The sequence below is a fragment of the Ochotona princeps genome, chromosome 15, assembly GCF_030435755.1.
Source record: "Ochotona princeps isolate mOchPri1 chromosome 15, mOchPri1.hap1, whole genome shotgun sequence".
Taxonomy (NCBI): Eukaryota; Metazoa; Chordata; class Mammalia; order Lagomorpha; family Ochotonidae; genus Ochotona; species Ochotona princeps.
Window position 1 is genome coordinate 24110249 of NC_080846.1, and position 7099 is coordinate 24117347.

Below are 7099 nucleotides of genomic sequence, written 5' to 3' on the forward strand. Positions count from 1 at the left end.
AGGCAGACTTGATAAAGAAAACGAAATTTTCTGGAGAGAAGGGGTTAGAAATTAATCTCAAAACTATTTAAGCTTAAACTAAAGGTAGGAGGAAATAACAGTTTATGTTGTAACGTGAGTGTAGTTTTTATCAACAAATTTTACATACCATATTTCAGAAGGTAGGTTTTGATACTGTTAGTTTATTGAATCTGTGAACGTGTGAAGGTAAAGAAAAGTACTTCCAAATATGATTGAATTAAGCCACTTTAAACATCTGGCTTTTCTTTTGAGACACATACTCATGTCTGATTGTGTAGACCAGGTAAAGATAATTTCTTGGAATTTTTTTCCCAATTTAAAGCTTTTTTTTTTACATTACTCATTTTGTGAATACTTTAGAAGAAACCATTCAAAGAGAGAACTCAATACCAAGCAAGTACGGGACCATGTATTTAGTTCAGTGGTTTATATATCATTTGCATATTCTATTCACTGAGACTTTAGCCTGTGTTCAGGCAAAAATACAGGAATAACAGGCCAGGGAGTTAACAACTTTGCTTAGTCACCAGAAACCATCAGATAACTCCAACCACAAAACCATTATCTCTAGGTTAAGCTCATTTATCTGAATGTCTGAATCACCTTTTCACATCTTCATATAAAATGAATTTAATGGTGTCCAGATGTCTTGGGCGTTTCTGCATGTTTCGTTGTACACTATGTTAGCAGCAAGGATAATACCTGATTGTTTCTTTTTATTTATTAAGCCCAAAATTGATCATTTCATAATTATAAAATATTTCCAAATTATGTAGTGAAAAATGAAAGGATGTGACATTTAGGTCAAACAAGAGATCCCAGGAGAATTTCAGAAGCAATGTTGTGGTTGAAATGGAGGAAACCATATAGACTTAATAAGACTTATGTAGCTTACTACAAGAAACTTGAAGTATTTCAGCTTGAAACAAGAACACCTGCCTAATTCGCCCCTTCATGATTTATGAGATTAATGCAGAAGAGAGGTTGGACTATTGTCAGAGAACAACAAGGGGAAAGTATTAAGCAACAGTAATGTCAGGTGCAGATCTTTTCGGACAGTGGCCTTAGTAAACTGCAGTTCGGTGTAGAGTTGATTGATCTGGAGTTCAGAGAGTGCTCTTCCCTGACCAAACAGTTTTTTCTACAGAAGACAATGATTTCCAAAGATGGGACTCCTGCTTTCTGAGGACAGAAAACAAAATTTATCATCCTCTAAGAGACATTTTCTTGATCTTTCAGGGAAACTGGGGTCTCCCAGCCTCCTTGCGGTTGGGTGTCTTATGGCTAAATGTTGGTCAATGCGATGCGAGCAGAAACATTTGGCAGCCTCTTGTTCCCTTCTCTACGTAGGTGCTCTTGGGTCCTTTCATTTTTTAGGCATTATATTTGGACTGGAAAATGGAGTGCTGTGTGGAATGGAATAGAGGAAGCTACCAAGAAAATAATTTTGGAAACTAGAAGGGATCTCTAGCCAGATCCTGGAAGATGTTGCTAAGCTGCTGTCATAGTTCTGGGTTTGTTACACCTGCTGATTTCATTGAGGCAAGCCAGAAATACATTTCTTTTTCCAAACCCCTATTATCCTGAGCTTTCTATCTCTTGCAGCTAAACTAGGACAAGAGAAGGGTTTCACTTCTTTATTTTACTCGATCTTGCTTAACTTTTAAGCATAGCAATGACAACACGAAAATAAAAAAAACTGGTAACTGCTGGGACATGAACCAGCTCCCACATGGGATGCTGGCACTGCAGGTAGAGTCTTGCTATCCCACAGTGCCAGCCCCAGGGATAGGGGATAGTTGTTTTTTAGTTAAGTGGAGGAATGCGGAGAATTAAATATTCCAAACAAGTATTACAGGGGATCTTCAAAATGTTCTTGAAAATGCATATTATAAAATATATTGGATTTCTTCATATTTTTCACCAACATAATTTTTCCCATTTTTCTGTGAACTTAATGATGTGCTTCTGTAAACAAATATTGAGGGCTATGAAGATATTCTACAAAGGAGTCAGAGGATCTCGGGAAAAGTCCATGATTCTCTTGTGATCAAGGGATTATTATTCATATTTTATAGAGAGGACTGAAAGGGCAGACACCATATTAGATGTAATGAATTCAGCAAAACTTGTCATAACATGTTCCCAAACCCAAGCTCATTACAATTTTTTGTTTTTTATGCCCAAGAACTTCTTTTGTGCCAATGACAGTAGAAATGATTCTGTATTAGTCCTTGTGTCGCGGTGTGTACTAGTTATTGGAATTCTCAACCAGAATTGACATGATTATGCGTTATTACATTCAGCACAGTACTTAGGTAGATCCTAGACACAATCTTAATCTTCAGGGTAAAAACAGTATTTATATTTTTCAATGGTTCAAAAATAACAGAAGAAGATTTTGTTAACAAGGAAATTACATGTATGTAACATTTCAGTGCCTATATAGATTTATTGGAGCATAGCCATGCCTATTTGTGTATACCTTCACTCTACAACAGCAAAGTTAAACAGTTGTAACCTAATCCACGTGACCTGCAAAGCCTGCAGTGGTTATCATCTGGTCCTTTGCCAGGAAGACGTGTCACCAGATCCAGCATAACTGGACATCTTGGTTGTATAATTTAGAAGTAAGTGCTGAAATCTGAGAGGTGCCAGTTTCTTGTTAATATCTCTGATCCTTACCTGGTAGAAGTTGGCAGGATTACTTTTATATGATTGTATAACTCTTCTGTTCCTGGAGATATTTACTTAAAAGGGTGGGGGAGTATTGGGACAGCAGGGTAGCCTGGCAGCTAAAGTTCTCGCCTTGCACATGCCAGGATCCCATATGGGTGCCGGTTCTAATACCAGCGACACTGCTTCCCATTCAGCTCCCTGCTTGTGGCCTGGGAAGGCAATTGAGGAAGACCCAAAGCCTTGGAACCCTGCACCCATGTGGGAGACCCGGAAGAGTCTCCAGGCTCCTGGCTTTGGATCGGCTCAGCTCCGGCTGTTATAGTCACTTGAGGAGTGAAGAAGAAGACCTGCCTCTCTGTGTCTCCTCCTCTCTGTATGTCTGACTTTCCAACAAAAATAAAATAAATCTTAAAAAAGGGGGGATCCTCTGCTGTTCATTTATTTTTTCTCATCGCATACTTTGAGGTTGGTGGGGGTTTGTGTGCAATAGGTGCGTTAAAATGTTAAATTATGGAACACTTAGCACTTACACTACTACAGGATTAATGTGCTGCACAAGTAACATGAGACAGAAATCTTTACAGAGGAGAGTGTTGTGGTGTACAGGGCACATGTCAAATAAGTGAATTTTCCAAGGGCACGTAAACTGTAAGAGGCACAGCTGGGAATAGACTTCAGTTAGTCTGTCTCTGGGATTCAGATTTTCTGTTGTTCTATTATGAAATAAAAATTTGATAGCTGCCTTCTGTGTATCAATGTTTCAAAAACCTTTGGACGTGTACCAAATTTCTTAAACAAAGCAAAAGAAAGACAACCCTATGGTTTTTCCAAAAGTTCAAACCACATTAGGTTTTACATGACAAGCCAGGGAGTAGACTTCCCATTACCTCTACCAGACTGCTCTCATTTCTAGTTACTACAAGAACTGTAAGGGTTTGAAAATCACTTATTATAAAAGGAGATTGAAGAATCTAGGTCCGTTGGACCTGGAGAAGAGAACTCTTGTTAGGATACCAATTCTCCAAATTCATGGCATTCTTGAGATACAAAGGAAAAGAAAATTTTTACCTGGTGCCTGACTGTTGAAGATAATGATTTTTTTTTCTTAGCAGCTTCCAGGAAACTTTCTGGGTCAATCAATGTTCTCCCAGAAGCAGACATTAAAATGGGGACATAGGTGTTGGGCAAATCTATTAGGCAAAATGCCTATGCGAACAGAAATATGTAGGGAGTTGGCAAAAGTGGTAGAATAGTCACATCCTAATGTAAATTTCATATGGAGTGATGGACAGAGAAAGAAAAGCTGAGTGAAAGCATCATGTACTATGCACTATGTCGCTGCAGGGAAATTCTTAACTCAAAAATGTCAGAGGAAGTAGATTGACTCTCAGGAACCAGCCTGTTTTGATGTCTGCTCTGGGATGAATGGGAGGGTCCAAAATTCATATGTGATATTGTTTGGAGGTAGACTCCTTGGAAAGCCATTGAAGTCAGGTGAGGTCGTGTGGGGCGAGCCCCACAGTGGCATTTGCGGCTTAATAAGAAGAGAAAAGCATTCTTGCTTTTGAATTTTCCAACCTCCAAAATCGTGAGCTAAATACGCCTCTATTCTTTATAGGTTCTTCAGTCTGTGGTATTGCTATAACCACAGAAAACAACCAAGATGATACTCTGTTGGTTTTACACACTTGGAAATGAATTCCAAGGTGCCGCACCTGGGGACTCTAGATGAATTGTGCTGCTAAGCAAAGACTCACAGGTCTGTTCTCACCATGCTCTCTTTACATCCCCAGTTCATTCAGTCCATGTGTCAGGCAGTGAAATATGCTGAATGGCTAAAGCCTGCCTTCTTTAAACAATCACTTTTAGAAGGGGTGGGGTGAGATTTCCCATAGGCACATTAGTTCTATTATCCAGATCAGTTCCCTATAGCATATGGGTTGAGAGGAAGAAGAGCTGAGGCCTCAATAAACACATACATCTCTTTAGGAAGGAGAAAATGGGAAAAAGTCTGTGATGCTTTGCTTCTTTCTCTGCAATAGTGTATCTCTGAAAATACACAACAGCCATGGGTTTTTAAAGTCACGGTTTTAAAGGATGAAAGGATGGAGATCATACCTTATGCCACTGAAAAGTCATTCTGCCATCTATGACATTTGTTTACATTCTGTAAATGTTTAAAAGCTGGCTTGTTGCAGTACAAACACGACAATCACAATGGCTGATAATTATGAAGCAGTACGTATGTACCTGTTGCTGTCCTCTTTGTCAGATTTCACACCTAGTGTCCGTAGTACCTTGTGGGATAAGCAGTCTCACTATCTTTATGCAAGAGGATGCTCAAGTCTTTAGGGGGTTAAGAAACTCTGAGAACATAGCGATTAGCTAAGTGAGTCACTCTGTCTAATTGGAAGTCTTAGTGTCTTCCTTCACGTTTCTACTATGTATCAGTTCTCCAGCTTACCTCAACAAAGCTTCTAAAAGAGCATTTTATTTTCAGGAGCTGTTCTATTCTACATTAAGAATGGGAACACTGTGTATTCTCCAAAGAACTGTGTTAGTGGCACTCTAGCACTGCCGGCTTGAGATGGCCATTGAAGGCTCTTGAGGGTGGCTCAATGCCAAGTGGAAGGATGGAGTGCCCTTACTACAGTAGACAAATACAGTACAGTGCTTTGGAAATGCAGCATTTGGCCAACCTTTTAAAGAGAAATGTTTTGTTTATTCATTTTGGTTGCTTAGCTATGGGTTGACGCACTACAAGATCATGTGGAGCTGGCAGGTTATGGAATCAATCAAAAGGCAGATAAGGACCAAACTATGGAGGACTTTGGAAAGAATTTCAACCGTATTCTCATCTGTATTCTCAGGGACAACTGACTTGATTACAGTAATTTTTATTGTGGATGTGCTCTGCTTTAAGGAATACAAATTAAAAACAGCAATAAATGAAGGGCTGCTTATCCACATCAGGGTGAATTTACATATGGATTTACTATAAGAGTGCCTTAAACATCAATGGAATGCACTTTAAAAATCCAAATTATTGCATACAATATCAGCTAATATGCTTTTAGAAGTATATACTTCGTGGGCCCAACACAGTGGCCTAGTGGTTAAAGTCCTCACCTTGTACACACGAGGATCACACATGAGTACCAGTTCCTATCCAGCTCCCTGTTTGTGGCCTGGGAAAGCAGTCTAGGATAGCCCAAAGCCTTGGGACCCTGCACCCATGTGGGAGACCCGGAAGAAGTTTATGACTCCTGGCTTTGGACTGGCTCAGCTCCAGTCGTTGCGGTCACTTGGGCAGTGAATCGTCAGATGGAAAATCTTCCTGTCTCTCCTCCTCTCTGTATATCTGCCTTTGCAATAAAAATGAATAAATCTTTAACTACTACGCTATCGTGCCGGGCTGGGAAAATGAGTAAATCTAAAAAAAAAAAAAAGAAATACAAGCTTGGTTAAGGGTTATTCACATATGTGGTTTTAAGATTTAATTTTTATTTATTTGTAGGGTAGAGTTACAGAGACAGAGAATGAAAGAGAGAGAGGGAAAGAGAGAGAGAGAGAGAATCTTTCACCTGCTAGTTTAGTCCTTAATGGCAATGGCCACAGATGAGCCAGGCTTCATCTGGATCCTTTCAGTCTCCCATGTAGGTGCACTTGGGCCATCTTTCACTGATTTCTCAGGAGCATTAGCATGGAGCTGGATTGCAAGTGGTGCAACGGGGGTCTGAGTGGCCCTAAATGAGAGCCTAGCATTGCAGGCTGAAAGTTAATCCATGGTACCACAACAGTGGCTCTACAAACGTAAGTTTTAAGAAATAGAATTTAGATAGTTTTAACAGGATAAAATTTCAACATATTTTCATGTACTTGTGCATTCAAGAAATGTTCATGAGGTCTTATTTTCTATAAGATACTATATTACATTTAAAAAATTTGTTATGTATGTCTAAGTGCAAAAAAGACCATGAATTTCCTGCATATTCCATAAACACAAGAATAACTTGGAGCTGCTCTCCCTGGTTCTTGGAGAGATACCTTTCCCAATATTTTAAATATTAGCTCCTAAATGCCATCTAGTTTTGCTATTACCTGAGACACTGAGTTAATTTTTTAAGTTTTTTTTTATCTTTATCTCCATTTAGATGTGCTTTCATAAAGGGTAATACCTTTTGATCCATTCCCAGCAGATGGAAAATCTTTCTGTCTCTCCTTCTCTCTGTAAATCTACCTTTCAAATAAATAAATAAATAAATAAATAAAATACATCTTAAAAAACCAAAAACAAGTAAGTAAAAAACCTCTGATGACCCTTTCCATACAACACCAAGAGATTTTACATCTATGAATCCTCTCCTTGGAGTAGATATTATCCAATGTGAAGGACAGC